Source organism: Scyliorhinus canicula, chromosome 14 (assembly GCF_902713615.1).
Source record: "Scyliorhinus canicula chromosome 14, sScyCan1.1, whole genome shotgun sequence".
Classification (NCBI taxonomy): Eukaryota; Metazoa; Chordata; class Chondrichthyes; order Carcharhiniformes; family Scyliorhinidae; genus Scyliorhinus; species Scyliorhinus canicula.
In genome coordinates this window covers 10,938,903-10,954,261 of record NC_052159.1, presented here as the reverse complement: position 1 = coordinate 10,954,261, position 15,359 = coordinate 10,938,903, and the positions used below count along the sequence as shown (strand labels likewise).

General features: G+C 50.5%; 1 protein-coding gene across 3 annotated transcripts in view; it reads left to right on the top strand.

The window, feature by feature from the left end:
• The first annotated feature begins 272 nt into the window (after positions 1-272).
• gdpd4a (glycerophosphodiester phosphodiesterase domain containing 4a) overlaps positions 273-15,359 on the top strand; it is a 105,501-nt gene continuing 90,414 nt past the window's right edge. The window contains exons 1-2 of one of the 3 annotated variants that reach the window (XM_038818545.1): positions 273-385; positions 2,309-2,452. The gene's annotated coding sequence lies outside the window, so the exon portion shown is untranslated. Of the gene's footprint in view, positions 386-2,145; positions 2,239-2,308; positions 2,453-15,359 lie in introns of those variants that run through there. The other 2 variants (XM_038818548.1, XM_038818547.1) reach the window with 2 other exon arrangements.

Genomic DNA, 15,359 nt, shown 5'->3' with positions numbered 1-15,359 from the left:
CAGACAGCGACGCAAGCCGGGAATCGAACCTGGGACCATGGCGCTGTGAAGCCATAGTGCTAATCACTGTGCTACTGTGCTGCCCATGTTGTTACTGAATGTCTTTTTTATATTGGGTACAGAGAGCACGGTTCACACTGAACAAGCATTCAGCACACAGCCACTGTGGAGAGAGAGAGAGAAAGAAAGAGAGAAAGTGTTAATGTTCCAGGTCAATGATCTTTCATCAGAACTCAGTTGATACTGGTGTGGGATTAGAGGCAGACTGAGTACGCTGACTGTTCCTATAACAATAGCAATGTGTTGGTGAAAGCTGCCAGCAACAGCATTCTGTTACAACAGCAATTTGATTTCTGCACTGGGGCAGACAAGCACGACCCACTGAGTGAGTACTCCACTTTTACCTCCAGCCTCTCTTTTGCTTCTTCCTCTCTCAAAACATAATTTTATTCTCTCTTCCCCACTTTCCTTCCTCACCCTGTAACCTCCTCTCTTCTTTCTGTTGATCCCCTTTACCTTCCTTTTCTCTTCCCTTCCTCCATCTCCCCAATCCCACCGTCATCTCCCTCTCCCATTCCCTCCTTCTCCCCACATTCCCACTCCTCTTTCCCCGCCTCCCTCTATCTTTCTCCTCTCTCCCTCTATCTTCCCCTCCCTCCCTCTATCTTTCTCGTCCCTCCCTCTCCCTCCTATCTTCTCTCTCCCCTTCTATCTCCTCCTGCCTCGGTCTCCCTCCCTCCTTCATTCTCGCTGCCTCCTCCCTCACTCTCCCAGCTCCTGCTCCCACTCACCTCCTCCTCCATCTCTCTCCCCTTCCCCTCCCTCTACAACTCCCCTCTTTTTGCCCCACCCTCTCCTTTCCCCCTCCCCTCCTCCATCTCTCTCGATCTCCCAGCTCCCTTCTCGTTCCCCTCCTCCCCCTCTGCCTCTCCGGTTCCTCTTTCTCCTGTACTTCCCTCTCCCCCTCTACCTCCTCACTCCCATCTCTCTACCCCCTCCTCTCCAACTTGCTCCTCTCCCCACCGCCCTCTTCCCTCCTCCCGCCCTCCTCTCTTCCACTCTTGCCTCTCTAGTCCCTCTCCTCTCCGCCTCTTCGTGCCCACCCTCCTCTGTCTCCCTCCCCCTCCCCTATCTCCCTCCCCTCTCCCTCACCCTCCACTCTCCTCCACCCTCACCTATCTCCCTTCCCTCAACTCTCCTCATCCTCACCCCTCCACTTTCACCCACCCTCCCCCTCCCACCTCCCTCTCTCCCCCACCCTCCTCCTTCACCCCCTCATTCTGTTCTCCTCCTGCTATTCCCTCCCCCTCTCCCGCCCACCTCCCCCTCCTCTCCCACCTAGCCCCTTCCTTCCCCATCTCTCCCTCACTCCCCACCTTCCCTCACGCCTCTCTCCCACCTTGTGTGGAGGTTGCACGTTCTCCCTGTGTCTGCGTGGGTTTCCTCCGGGTGCTCCGGTTTCCTCCCACAGTCCAAAGGCGTGCAGGTTATGTGGATTGGCCGTGCTAAATTGCCCCTTAGTGTCCAAAAAGGTTTAGGTGGGGTTACTGGGTTCCGGGGATAGGGTGGAGGCGTGGGATTCAGTTGGGTGCTCTTTCTAAGAGCCGGTGCAGACTCGAAGGGCCGAATGACCTTCTTCTGCACTGTAAATTAGATGATTCTGTGATTTTTGTACCTCCCCTACCCCTTCCTCAATCCTCGCCCCATTCCTCCCCCTCCCAATTTCCTCCTCCTCCCTCCCGTCTCCCCCTCCCTCCCCTTTCTTCCTCTCCCCCACCCTTCTCTCCCCCTCCTTCTCCCACCTCTCCACCTTCCCTCTCCCTCCTCCCCCTCCATCCAGCTCTCCCTCCCCTATCCCTCTCCCCTATCTCCCCCTCCCTCCCTCCCTCCTCCCCCGCTCTCCCTCCCCCTCCCACCTCTCCCCCTCCCTCCCACCTCTCCCCCTCCCTCCATCCCACCTCTCCCCCTCCTGCCCCCTCCCTCCAACCTCTCCCCACTCCGCCCTCTACCTCTCCCCTTCCATTCTGCTTCTCCTCCACCCTCTCTCCTCCCCTCTCCTCCTTCCTCTGCCACCCTCCTCTGCTCCCTTCCTCCCTCCCTCCTTCATATATCTCCTCTCAGCCCTGCTCCTCCTCACCCTCCCCCATGCCTCCCTGAAGTAGAAGTGAAAGTGCGGGGTGTGTGTGCTGAGAGTGAGCAGCAGGTCCCCTCCCCGGAGTTGGGTCACTTTCAGACGAGGTGAGTGTAACTCTCTCTCTCAATCTCCCCCTCATTCTCTCTCTCTCATTTGCCCTCCCCCTTTGAGCAGCTCGAAATCCTACTGGCCGCTGCCGACTGGATCTTGTAAAGGTTTATTTATTGTGACCACAAGGCTTTCTGTGTGACTGGAGCTGGTGGATTAATTTGGATGCAACAATTTGACACTCTCTGAAAGGACAAACGGGGGGAGACAGTAAGTGAGATTTTAAATTCTGAATTGTCAGAACATTGTCTCGAAGAGTATTTATATTGGAACAGTAATGATGCACCGTCTGTATCGAGAGAGGAGGGGGGTGTCTAACATATGGTGAAGTGACAGAGACATGGTGTGTGTTTTGATACATGTCCATATATCCAAGTTGTTTTCATAACATTATTTGCATTGTCCCTCTCTACCTGGATATTAATGTTTGTTACAGATATGTGTCTCTCCACCCCACAGTTTATAGGAACTCTGAAATGTTTAACTAGCAACATTTGCCACGTTGGAATAAAATACAATTAGCTACATGATGGGTCCACTTTACTACAGAGTGAAGGCAGATTCCCCCTCTCTGCCTCTACCCCCCCCCCCCCCCCCCCCTGTTTAATAGCTCTAGATTTCTCTCCAGTGTTTTTGCAAAGCTTTGGCTGCGTCGGTCCTGTCGAAACCCCCCAGTTCATACCCACCCCGGCAACACAGGACAGCAGAGAGACGCCGCAAACATCGCCTATAGTAACAGTGCAGCAGACACGGAGAGAGGGATTAACGATATCAACATGTTAAAACGAAGGGGTTTGACTGCAGGCTGGCTGGAACGGACTGGTGCGATTTGGGATGTTGCATTTCTGTAGCGCCTCACACAGCCCCTCCCCTCCCACCCCCCACTGCGCCCCATCGCCTTTCACAGACTGTACAGCATCGGGAAAGCTCACAGCAAGATTCCACAGCAGCAGTGTGACAGTGGGCAGGTATTGGTGTTGCTTGATGTGTGATAAATTATTGATCTGGATTGGCCCTAGGATTGGCACTGTGGGCTAAACAGCTGGCTTGTAATGCAGAACAAGGCCAGCAGCGCGGGTTCTATTCCCGTACCGGCCTCCCCGAACAGGCGCCGGAATTTGGCGACTAGGGGCTTTTCACAGTAACTTCATTGAAGCCGACAATAAGCGATTATTATTAGGATACTGGAAAGACTCGGGGCAGCACGGTGGCACAGTGGTTAGCATTGCTGCCTCACGTCTGTGTGGGTTTCGCCCCCACAACCCAAAACATGGGCGAGATTCTCCGAGCCCAGCACCGGGCTGGAGAATCGCCGTAACTGCGCCATGATGCCCCAACGCCGGCACCCGATTCTCCGAGGTGCGGATGGGGTCTGGCCTACGATTGGCAGGCCGGTCTCTCTTCCCCCCCCCCCCCCCCCCCCGGACCTACCGTGTTGCGCAGCTGGCCCTGACTGAACATGGCGTTGGGGTTCAGAAGTCTCCCGCTGAAGAAGTCCCCCGCGCATGCGCGGGTTGGCGCGGTGCCCATTTGGTGCCGGGAAGGGAGACTGCAGCGGTGTGAACCACTCCAGCGTCGTGCTGGCCCCCAAATCGGTCATCCCCATGCCCGGTTCGCACCATCGTGAAATGCGACGGCATTCACGACAGCGCGAACGCTTGGTCTCCATTTTGGAGAACCCCCCATGTGCCGGCTAGGGTGATTGGCCACGCCAAAATTGCCTCTTAATTGAAAAAAAAATTGGGTACTCTAAATTTAGAAAAAAAAGAATACTGGAAAGACTTCAGTCGCTCTGGGAGCTTCTCTACCTCCTTTGAAATGCTCTAAAACCTTCTGCTTTGAACCAGGGTGAGGGTTAAGCTCCTTAAAACCCACTCCTTTGAATGAGTGTTTGGTCGCTCGATCCTGCAGGGGCCAAAACAATTTCTTTCTCGAGTGCTCTTGTTGAGATTTGTTGTTGAGATTTTCTCGTGGGTGACTTTTTGAGTTTAGGGAGCTACTGTTTGATGCACTGACTCATTATTCCGTTCTCGCTGATTCCTCCATTCGGTGATCCAGTCACTTCATAACATCACCTTCAGTATTCTTGTTCATTTTTTTTGTTGTTGAGGTTCTTCACCTAGATCAGGTAGCAGATACCAAAGAGGCTGTAAATCGAATATTGCGTAAAAGACACATGCTGTCGAAGTTTTTCATCTTACACTCATCTGGTCTGCAAGAATAACAAAAGGAAACAACAGCTTGTACTGTGTGAGAGGAGAATGCCGATTAGTTGTCAAGTGGACTGTCATTGGTGGAGGCCAATGTCATGAAGTTTGCACCAGGACACAGTTAACCGCCAAGTTTTTGTTTAAATTCAAAAACCAGGCAGGCTGACTCTGATTGGTCAAGGAATTGTCATGGAGAATGTCCACAATTGTGGACATGCTTCTGTTTGCAAAGGACAGGGCCCTGTCTGGGAATACATGTGGCTTCCAGCATGTGTAAGTGAGCCACATTGTAAGCCTGACTAATGATCTTAAATTCTTGGCACAATCATGATTGTTCAGTAAGTGTTGTCCAATCGTGGAATCACATGTAATGTTGTACACTATGTTTTGAGCTCTGAGTGTGATAAATATGCAGTAATATTATTAAAATCTGGGTTTGGCACGGTAGCACAGTGGTTGGCACTTTGATTCACAGTGCCAGAGTCCCGCGTTCGATCCGCTCTTGGGTCACTGTCTGTGTGGAGTCTGCACGTTCTCCCTGTGTCTGCATGGGTTTACTCCAGGTGCTCTGGTTTCCTCACACAATTCCCGAAAGAGGTGCTTGTTAGGTGAATTAAACATTCTGAATTCTTCCTCAGTGTCCCCGAACAGGTGCCGCAATGTGGCAACTGGGGGATTTTCACGGTAACTTCATTGCAGTGTTAATGTAAGCCCACTTGTGACACTAATAAAGATTATAAAAAATGGATGCAGACTGTGTGGTGGCTAGAACTGTGATTAAAAGTGAGGTATTGGGCGCGATTCTCCCCCCCCCCCCCCAAGCCGGGTGGGAGAATCGCGGGAGGGCCGGGTGAATCACGACACGCCGCCCTGGCTCCCTCCGCGATTCTCCCACCCACCAAAATGACGTGTCGCGTTTTGCGACAGGCCGCTCGGAGAATCGCCGCTCGCCGTTTCTAATGGTGACCGGCGATTCTCCGGCCCATGGGCCGAGCGGCCTGCCAAACCCGATCGGTTCACGCCAGCGCCAACCACACCTGGTCGCTGCCGGCGTGAACAGCGCGTGACCGCTGTGTGTGGGGCCTGTGGGGGGCGGAGGGAGGATCAAGAATCACGGGCGTGCTCAGGAGGTGTCTGGCCCGCGATTGGTGCCCACCGATCGTCGGGCCGGTGTCTCTAAAAGACGCACTCTTTTCCCTCCACCGCCCCGCAAGATCAAGCCGCCATGTCTTGCGGGGCAACGGAGGGGAAGACGGCAACCACGCATGCGCGGATTGGTGCCGGCCAACCTGCGCATGTGTGGCTGACGTCACTGAGGCATGCCGGCCGCGTCATTCCCAGCGCGCCGCTTTGACGCAAGCATCAAGGCCCGGTGCGCGAAATTCACGTGCAGTCACTCCTAGCCCCCGGGGGGGGGGAGAATAGGGGACGAGGAATGGCCTCCTACGCCGGAGTGAAACACAGAGGTTTGTCTCCCTTTGGGAGAATTGCGCCCATTGTGTTTTGGTTATTGCTGAGCAAGTCAAAGCACATCCAGTGATAGGAGACAAATGAATGCCATGTGCTTTGAGTACAACACAATAACTAATGGGAGAGGCCAGGTCTGTCTGAAAAGTCAGTCTCAGGACTCGAAACTGGGCAGAAGTATTTTCAGTTTGTTCCATAAGGTTTCTCTCTCCAAGGACTCTGCACCAAGTTAGCGTTATACATAAGTGGTATTTTAAATATTTGAGTTTGCTTAATTGGAATGTAGAGGCAGGTTTTAGGAAGCAAGGTAAGATGTCGTAACTGTTAATTGTAAAGCTATTTCTTTGTTGCTAATGTCCTTAATTCTGTGTTCAAATTAAAGTTTATTTTAACATAAAAGTCATCTACTGGTCAGTGTTACCACGCCTGTGATGCAGTAACATAGCCTCACAGTTTTACAAAATGCAAATAAATGTCTTCTAGTGCGGGATCTTATCCAAAATTTGGATTCTGGTTCAGACCCATTTCAGTGAGTATAGGCTGGCAGGGTACACTCTTGGTCCCTCGAGCCTGCTCCGCCATTCATTAAGATCACGGTTGATTTGATTGTAACCTCAACCCCACATTCTTGCCTAACCCCGATAAACTTTCACCCCCCTTGCTTAACAAGATTCTCTCTAGATCTGCCTTAAAATTATTCAAAGACTCTGCTTCCACCGCTTTGTGAGGAAGAGAGTTCCCGAGACTCAGGGCTCTCTGAGAGAAAACATTCTCCTCGTCTCCATCTTAAATGACTGACCCCTTATTTAGAAACTCACCCCTCGTTCTAGATTCTCCCACAAGAGGAACATTCTTTTTACCCTCTGGATGCCTCAGGATTCAGGCACGATTCTCCCAGAAGAGAACAAAGTCTCGTACTGAGTGAGTTTAGAAATGGCATCCCGACCTCTGAGGCTCCTGAAGTGATCCCTGACCTCCCCACTTCAGTCTGAACACACTATGGGAGGATCTCCAGCCCCCTCCACTGCACCCCCCCCCCCCCAATACCCACACAGGGCACCCCAGCCCAATCACACACATGCCATTTTGACAGTGCCAACCTGGCAGTGCCCATGCCAGCTGACAATGCCACCAGGCACCTTGGCTGTGCCAGGCTGGCACCCAGGAGGCACTGCCTAGATGCCAGCCTGGCACTGTCAGGGTGCCCAAGTGGCACCAGCAATGCCAGGTCACTACCCTTCCCAAAGGAGATGCAGTTGGGGGGCCTCCGATCCCCTGGAAGACCCCCACGAGTGCCATTCAGTCTGCTCCTTGTCTGCGGGGACCAGTGCTGAGCAGAGCTCACCCAAGGTCTCTGGGGTAAAGGGGATGAATCCCAAAGCCACAGATACCTTGTGAATCTGCACATTAGAGTCAGACTAACTGGCTCGAATATGCAGGTTTGCCAAAAAAAGAGATCCCACCCACAATGGGCGGGACTTACATCCCAATGCCTTGCGCAATTGCCTTGGATTTCGCGAGGCGTTGGGAGCTGGGTAGATCCCGGAAGATCCCCCCATCGGCTATGCTGCATCACGGCAAGCTGCTTTTCCAGTGCAGTGGATTCCCCGCCAGCGGGATTCTCCATTAGGCCGGCAGCGCACCAATGCCAGCGGGTTTCCCAGAGACGGGATGTTGCCACAATGGGAAATCCCATTGGAAGGTGTTGGGAACGGAGAATCCCGTTGTCGGCGAACGTGCGCCGCCCAGGAAAACCGAGTGGCCGACCAGAGAATCCCGGCCATGATGTTTCAATCAAGTGTACTGAGTGCTCTGCGTGTTCTGCACTGCCGTACAGCTCACTGAGAGCTCAGGGCACCCTTTCAAAATGCCGGCTCGATCTCTGAGGAACTGGTCTGGCCAATCTAGCTACCCAGTGATAAAAATAATTCTTTAAAAAATGTTTTTTTTGAACAAATTTACAGGACCCAATTGAATTATAGAATCATAGAATTCCTACAGTGCAGAAGGAGCCCATTCGGCCCATCGAGTCTGCACTGACCCTCTAATAATTAAGGGGCAATTTAACAGAGCCAATTCCTGCACATCGTTTTGGGTTGTGGGGCTGAAACCCACGCAGACACGGGGAGAATGTGCAAACTCCACACGGACAGTCGGAGAACTCACCGACACAGCGGGCAGGAAACTCCCAGCAAAACCACCACAAGTGGCACCGTTAGGTCGCTCCCATCTTTGATGTGCCGTGTTTCAGCTTCAAGCTTAATGGTGAGCAAATAGCTCAGGTCCTATTTAAGACCTGAAAAGAGCAATCTTATAGTGCATGGAAGTGCATGAATCCCAACGTTTGTATTGCCCAGTGAAGGTTGGCTTGATGTAGACCTCACTGACAGACTTAGCTCACAGGTAGAGGAGAATAAGGACCCATCTGCTGAGTTTGAACTCTATTTGCTCCCAGCTACAAACCACGTCCACTGAAGATGCTCAATCCTGGGCAGCACGGTGGCACAGTGGTTAGCATTGTTGCCTATGGCGCTGAGGACCCGGGTTCGAATCCCGGCCCTGGGTCACTGTCCGTGTGGAGTTTGCACATTCTCCCCGTGTCTGCGTGGGTTTCGCCCCCACAACCCAAAAGATGTGCAGGATAGGTGGATTGGCCACGCTAAATTGCCCCTTAATTGGAAAAAATTATTGGGTACTCTAAATTTATAAAAAAAAAGATGCTCAATCCTTAAAAGGGCACCTGACCGATCTAGCGGACGCACATTGTGGGATTCCGAGCAACTTGGCGGATGTGCACGTGAAGCGCGAATATTTGATATTTGATAGGGTTGCGAGGTGTCAAGGTCAACCTAGACGCATATCTGTAAACCCGACAAAGGTACTGGAATAACCATCCTCAACAAGTGTGACCATATCCACAAAATGCACGCCAATGCTTAATGTCAGTTCCAAATTCCATATTCATTGGACTTACCGCCATGTATGACCGGACCTTGCCTGAATGTAAGAGTGACAAGCTGCCAGATGGTATATGTAATAGGTTTCGTCCTCATGGTTCACTGCGTCCGCTTACGTATGGGCTGCCCAAGACCCATAGAAGTGATGTCCCTCTACACCCTTATCTTGTCGATGACCAGTTCTACACAGTATGAATTGGCCAAATGGTTAGACGAGTTGCTGTAAACAGTTCTGAGCAGGTTTCTCATGCACACATTCTTTCACCTTTGCAAAAACCATACCGGACTTCCAAATCCATAGGAATGCCGTGTCCATGTGCTTATTCGAAAAGTGTTATTTGCTGATTGCCCTTTAGTTCCTGCAGAACCAGAAGATGCAGTGGACGGCTCTGGGATTACAAATAGTCTCCAGAATCTGAGTCTTGGGATTCTGGGATTAGGTAAATTTTGGCGGTTTAAGGGTGGGGAGCAGAGGTGGGTCCTGGAGGGCTGGACGGAGGGGTATGCGGGTGTTGGTGGAGAAGCCCGGGTGGGTCCAGGGCACCCAATCTTAAAAACAGGCTGCTAACAAAGGCGCCTACTCAATTCCCCTCCCAAACCCTAAACCATGTTTATTTTCAGGCTCACCCCACCCTGGGGCTCCCCCCGCCTGTCTGAAAAGTGAGGGTGGGCAGGAAACGCCCCTTGAGTGGTCAATAATTGGCAGCTTAAGGGCCTCAACTGAGGCACGAATGGGTGGGCCGGTCTGGGCAAGAATGTGGAGTTGAGGGTAAAATCCGATTAGCCATCATAGGGCAGAGCATGCTTGAGGGGCCGAGTGGCCTACTCCTTGCTCCTAATTCAAATGCTTGTATATTAAGCTTTGCCCGTCCAAGTGTAAAATTGAGGAGAGGCCGGGGCAGGTGGCAACCATGTGGGAAGGCCGTCTGAAAACTTTAACGCTCACCTTCCACCTACAAACCTGCCTGCCGGGGAACATTAAAATTCTGTCCTGTATCTTTGTTACTCTATGGTAACCGGATCTGTACACAGTGCTCCGACTGCGGCCCTGCCAGGGCTTGATACAAGTTTAGCAAAATGTCCCTATTTTTCAATTCCATCCCTCTCGAAATAAACCGGAGCCTTTGATTTGTTTTGGCCGTGGCCTTATAGCTCTGCATTGCTACTTTGAACGAGTTGTGTATTTGCACTCCCTCAGCTTTATCTTTTAGATTCTTACTTTCCAAGTAATATGTTACCATGCCTTCCTTCCAAGAATGTAACGGCTCAGGCTTATCTGTGTCGAAACTCTTTTTGCCAATTATACATCCATGCTGCCAGTCTATCATGGGCTGGATTCTCCGGTACACCAGCCGCTTGTTTCTCGGGGGAGCGGCATTCTCTGGCGGCGGGATTCCCTACCCCCTGCTTGTCAATGGGATTTCCCATTGAAGCAACCTCGCGCCGCCGGACACCCACGGGCGGGGGTGCTCTGCCGACGGGAACAGGGAATCCCAACGGCTGGAGAATCTTTGGCCCGTGTCTTCATGTCATTTATTGCGGCCCTCCAGCTGGTTCGTGACGCTGAGCGAGGCCAACTGCGCGCGTTCAACTCGTACCGGCTGACTTATTAATGAAGGCCCCGTCGCTTAAACCTTGCCCCCTCGCCTGAGGTGTGGTGACCCTCAGGTTAAACCACCACCAGTCAGCTCTCCCCCTCAAAGGGCAAAGCAGCCTATGGTCGTCTGGGACTATGGTGGCTTTACCTCGCCTACTTTAAAAAAAAAATTTAGGTTACCCAATTATCTTTTCCAATTAAGGGGCAATTTAGTGTGGCCAATCCACCTACCCTGCACATTTTTCGGTTGTGGGAGCGAAACCCACGCAGACACGGGGAGAATATGCAAACTCCACACGGACAGTGACCCAGAGCCGGGATCGAACCTGGGACCTCAGCGCCGTGAGGCAGCTGTGCTAACCACTAGGCCACCGTGCTGCCCTCTACCTCACCTACTTTACCTCCATGTTGACTCTGCCCCCCCCCAATTCAGGTGCCATCCGGGGACAAAGTTACTGTTGTGCTGAATGAACCTTTCTTTTGTCCTTGACCGTTCTACATGACCCTGTGCAAAGGGAAGTTGGGAGAGCTCACAGATGGTGTGAGATGCCGATGATGCATTTCTATAGCACCCTTCACAACCTCAGGAAGTCAATGAAGTTTTATTAACATTTCAGCGACACAGCATTGTTCGTTTCTGTATCTGATTGGGGGCTGCAAGGAACATTCCAGAATCCGGAGCAGGTTGTTGACATTGTTGAGGTGCGTGAATGATCTTGTGCTTTCAAGATTATTTTATTTTCCTGCCTTCCGTTTGACTGTAAGGGCTGGCAAATTGCAGCTGGTACTTTTGTTCGTAGTTTCACAGCCGAGGGATTATTTCGGTCCTGTCTCTCACACTATAGTCACCCCTGGCTGGGTGGGTTATCTCGGCTCTCGAGGCTGAAAATCCCACTCCACAGACTCGAGCTCAGAAATCTTAATTAACGCTCAAGTGCGGTGCTGAGGGGGTACCCCATGATCAGGGCTGCCATCTCTCAGGGGAAGTGTTAAACTGGAGGCCTGCCTGAATTTCTTGTTATGTGCGGGGATAGAAAATTGTGTGGTGTTATTTCAGTAAAGAGCATGGGAGTTCTTGCTCATCGGACTGAATGGCACTCCCATGTGGCTCAGTAGTTCCCCTGTGAAGCGCCTTGCGGCCTTTCATACCGTTACAGGCGCTATACAAATATAATTGTTGTTAAAGAACAAAGAACAAAGAAAATTACAGCACAGGAACGGGCCCTTCGGCCCTCCCAGCCTGCGCCGATCCAGATCCTTTATCTAAACCTGTCCCCTATTTTCCAAGGTCTACTTCCCTCCCTCTGTTCCCTGCCTGTTCATATATCTGTCTAGATGCATCTTAAATGATGCTATCGTGCCCGCCTCTACCACCTCCGTTGGCAAAGCGTTCCAGGCACCCACCACCCTCTGCGTAAAAAACTTTCCACGCACATCTCCCTTAAACTTTCCCCCTCTCACTTTGAAATCGTGACCCCTTGTAATTGACACCCCCAATCTTGGAAAAAGCTTGTTCCTATCCACCCTGTCCATACCTCTCATAATTTTGTAGACCTCAATCAGGTCCCCCCCTCAACCTTCGTCTTTCCAACAAAAACAATCCGAATCTACTCAACCTTTCTTCATAGCTAGCACCCTCCATACCAGGCAACATCCTGGTGAACCTCCTCTGCACCCTCTCTAAAGCATCCACATCCTTCTGGTAATGTGGCGACCAGAACTGCACGCAGTATTCCAAATGTGGCCTAACCAGAGTCCTATACAATGTAACATGAGCTGCCGACTCTTGTACTCAATACCCCGTCCGATGAAGGCAAGCATGCTATGTGCCTTCCTGACCACTCTATCAACCTGCGTTGCCACCTTCAGGGTACAATGGACCTGAACTCCCAGATCTCTCTGTACATCAATTTTCCCCAGTACTCTTCCATTGACCATATAGTCCGCTCTTGAATTAGATCTTCTAAAATGCATCACCTCGCATTTGCCTGGATTGAACTCCATCTGCCATTTCTCTGCCCAACTCTCCAATCAATCTATATTTTGCTGTATTCTCTGACAGTCCTCCTCGCTATCTGCAACTCCACCAATCTTAGTATCATCTGCAAACTTGCTAATCAGACCACCTATACCGTCCTCCAGATCATTTATGTATATCACAAACAACAGTGGTCCGAGCACAGATCCCTGTGGAACACCACTAGTCACCCTTCTCCATTTTGAGACACTCCCTTCCACCACTACTCTCTGTCTCCTGTTGCCCAGCCAGTTCTTTATCCATCTAGCTAGTACACCCTGAACCCCATACAACTTCACTTTTTCCATCAACCTGCCATGGGAAACTTTATCAAACGGCTTACTGAAGTCCATGTATATGACATCTACAGCCCTTCCTTCATCAATTAACTTTGTCACTTCCTCAAAGAATTCTATTAGGTTTGTAAGACATGACCTTCCCTGCACAAAACCATGCTGCCTATCACTGATAAGTCTATTTTCTTCCAAATGTGAATAGATCCTATCCCTCAGTATCTTCTCCAACAGTTTGCCTACCATTGTTGTCAAGTTCACAGGTCTATAATTCCCTGGATTATCCCTGCTACCCTTCTTAAACAAAGGGACAACATTAGCAATTCTCCAGTCCTCTGGGACCTCACCCGTGCTCAAGGATGCTGCAAAGATATCTGTTAAGGCCCCAGCTATTTCAACCCTTGCTTCCCTCAGTAACCTGGGATAGATCCCATCCGGTCCTGGGGACTTGTCCACCTTTAATGTCTTTTCGAATACCCAAATCTTCCCCCTTCCGTATGTCGACATGACCTAGAGTATTTAAACATCCATCCCTAGCCTCAACATCCATCATGTCCCTCTCCTTGGTGAATACCGATGCAAAGTACTCATTAAGAATCTCACCCATTTCCTCTGACTCCACGCATAAATCCCCTCTTTTGTCTTTTGAGTGGGCCAATCCTTTCTCTAGTTACCCTCTTGCTCCTTATATACGAATAAAAGTGTTTGGGATTTTCCTTAACCCTGTTAGCCAAAGATATTTAATGACCCCTTTTAGCCCTCTTTATTGTGCGTTTGAGATTCGTCCTACTTTCCCGATATTCCTCCAAAGCTCATCAGTTTTGAGTTGCTTCGATCTTATGTATGCTTCCTTTTTCACCTTAGCTAGTCTCATAATTCCACCCGTCATCCATGGTTCCCTAATCTTGCCATTTCTATCCCTCATTTTCATAGGGACATGTCTGTCCTGCACTCTAATCAACCTTTCCCACATTTTAAATGTGGATTTACCCTTAAACAGCTGCTCCCATTCCACATTCCCTAGCTCCTGCTGAATTTTGTTAAACTCGGCCTTTCCCCAATTTAGCCCTCTTCCTTTAGGACCACTCTCGTCTTTGTCCATGAGTATTCTAAAACTTACGGGATTGTGATCGCTAATCCCAAAGTAATCACCAACTGAAACTTCAACCACCTGGCCGGGATCATTCCCCAATACCAGGTCCAGTATGGCCCCTTCCCGAGTTGCACCATTTACATACTGCTCTAAAAAACTCTCCTGGATGCTCCTTACAAACTTTGCTCCATCTACGCCTCCAACACTACACGAATCCCATTCAATGTTGGGGAAGTTAAAATCTCCCATCACAACCACCCTATTGCTCCTACATTTTTCTATAATCTGTCTGCATATTTGTACCTCTACTTCATGCTCATTTTTGGGAGGCCTGTAGTAAAGTCCCAACAATGTTACTGCACCCTTCCTATTTCTCAGCTCCACCCATATTGCCTCAGTGCTCGAATCCTCCATAGTGCCCTCCTTAATCACAGCTGTGATATCATCTCTGACTAGTAATGCAACTCCTCCACCCCTTCTACCTCCCTCTCTATCCCTCCTGAAGCATCTATACCCTGGGATATTCAGTTGCCAGTCCTGCCCTTCCCTCAACCAAGTCTCAGTAATACCAATAATATCATATTACACATCTCGCATTAAAACAAATGCACCTCAGACCACCTGTCCCTTTGCGTTCATCATCTCATCCCTGTCTACTCTTCCCCTTAGTCACATTGAGTTTATTGTCTCGTACCTTACTGGCTTTAGTAGCTGCTTCTTTACTGACCTCTAACTTCCTAATCTGGCTCCCATCCCCCTGCCATATTAGTTTAAAACCTCCCCAACAGTGTTAGCAAAAGCACCCCCTAGGACATTGGTTCCAGTCCTGCCAGGTGTAGACCATCCGGTTTGTAATATTCCCACTGCCCCCCGAACCGGTTCCAATGTCCCAAAAATCTGAACCCCTCCCTCCTGCACCATCTCTCAAGCCACGTATTCATTCTGACTATTCTTGAATTTCTACTCTGACTGTCCCATGGCACTGGTAGCAATCCTGAGATTACTACCTTTTAGGTCCTACTTTTTAACTTATCTCCTAACTCCCTAAATTCTGATTGTAGGACCTCATCCCATTTTTTACCTATATCGTTGGTGCCTATATGCACCACGACAACTGGCTGTTCACCCTCCCCCTTCAGTATGTTCTGCAGCCGATCGGAGACATCCCTGATCCATGCACCCGGGAGGCAACATACCATTCGGGAGTCTCGTTTTCGACCACAGAAACGGCTGTTTAGTCCCCTTACGATTGAATCCACTATGACTTTAGCCGTACCAGTCTTTTTCCCGCCCTTCTGTGCAGCAGAGCCAGCCACGGTGCCATGAGCCTGGCTACTACTGCCTTCCCCTGGTGAGTCACCTCCCCCAACAGTATCCAAAACGGTATACCTGTTTTGGAGGGAGATGACCGCAGGGGACACTTGCACTGCCTTCCTGCTCTTTCTCTGCCTTTTGGTTACCTATTCCCTGTCTCCCTCACCAA